General features: G+C 35.6%; 1 pseudogene; it reads left to right on the top strand.

Moving 5' to 3' along the window:
- Positions 1 to 546: 546 nt before the first annotated feature.
- LOC127684067 (placenta-specific gene 8 protein-like) lies at positions 547 to 877 on the top strand (annotated as a pseudogene).
- The last annotated feature ends 815 nt before the right edge of the window (positions 878 to 1,692 follow it).

The raw sequence follows: 1,692 nt of genomic DNA on the forward strand, positions 1-1,692 counted from the left end.
AAAAGAAAGAGACACAATCTTAAGTGCATATTACTAACTAAAGTTAAATCAACAGTAAATAATTTAAACAGACCCATAATAACTTTTTGTAATTAAAAATATACCAATTTACTTACAGACCCAGAAGCATATGCTATTGGCATTTCTGAAAACCTCAATCTTCTTATAAAATTTCATACCAAGCAGGACACTTTTATTCAAACCAAAAAAAGCTCGTTTGTTTTTAATCATGGTGATTCTATATTGCCAGCTACCCAGAACCATAGATTCTTCATTTTAAATATTAGTCAGTCCTGATGGAATCTTTGCTTACCTCTGAAACTTCTCAATGAATTCCCCAGTCCAAAGTCCTTCTGCACAATCCCCCTCAAAACAACATAGCTACGTCAGTACTATTTTGGTACTATTTTGTATTGTAATTAACGTTTCTGTTATTGTGACAAGACACCATGATCCACCATTTGTAGTGAGACTCAACTCCAGACAACAGGATCTCTTCTGCTCAAACCTTTGAGCTACTTGGTCTTTTGAGACCTTGTATTGAAGATGGTTCAGGGACCAACAGTCATCATGACTCAACGTGCATTGGTTTGTGCTCCCCAAAATTTCAACTGCTAGACCAGCCTGTTTGATTGTTTCAGTGACTGCAGAATCTGCCTCTGTGGACCTTTTGTTTCACTTGTCTTAGTTGTCAGTGGCAGCTGACATGAATGAATCTAGTCTGTGTGTAACAAGGATGGCAATGAGGCCTCTCTACTGAACCCAATATGGCATTCCTGGATCTTATGACTACATGGCCACCCTCTTCTGTCCTGTTTGCTCTGTGTGCTAAATCAAGAGAGATATTAACAGGAGGAGAACCATGAATGCTTTCTAATGAGATAGTGAGATCTCCAGCTAAAGAAGCAGCTGAACTCAGCACATACCTTTCAGCTTGAGTCTTTCCAAATCTTTGGCAACTGAGATGAGATTACTCATTAAATTACAGAATTGTGGAATCTTTTTAATTGGGCTTTTTGATATATTTTAAATGGATGCCAATCTTTGACTTGTTTTTACCTTGCTCTCAAATCATTAAATATTCCATCTTATAGCTTTTCTTACATTTCAAATAGAAATCAAAAAAGATTTTGATAAGAAAACAAAAGACACCATGATCCAAAGAAATTTGGAGAGGAAAATTTCATTTGTTCTTCCATATCACAGTTTATTATCAAAGACAGAGTAAGAAATAAAATAAGGCAGGAGTCTGGAAGCAGGCTCAGATGGCTTGTTTCTCAAGACTTGCTCAGCCTGCATTTTTACTATGCCCAGGAAACCATCTGAAGGATGGCACCACAAACAATGGGGTAGTGCCTTTCAAATAAGTCACTAATTATGAAAATTCCCCAAGGGCCTGACTTTATTTAATAGATATTATAAGACGTCATAGAGATATTTCCTCAGTTGGAGCTATCACATTACTCTAACTTATGTCAAATTAAAATAAAACCAGCCATCACATGAATTTTCTCAACTAAGTTGTTTCTGTTTCCAAAGACAAAAAGTTTCCATAAAACTAACCACTTCAAGAGATATGTGTTCATTCATGTTCATCCATGTTCATTGCTCCTCTCTTTTAAATAGCCATAAAATATAAAGTATATATGTTCATCAACTAATGAACTGATAATGAAAATGTGATATGTTCAC

Source organism: Apodemus sylvaticus, chromosome 5 (assembly GCF_947179515.1).
Source record: "Apodemus sylvaticus chromosome 5, mApoSyl1.1, whole genome shotgun sequence".
NCBI classification, from domain to species: domain Eukaryota; kingdom Metazoa; phylum Chordata; class Mammalia; order Rodentia; family Muridae; genus Apodemus; species Apodemus sylvaticus.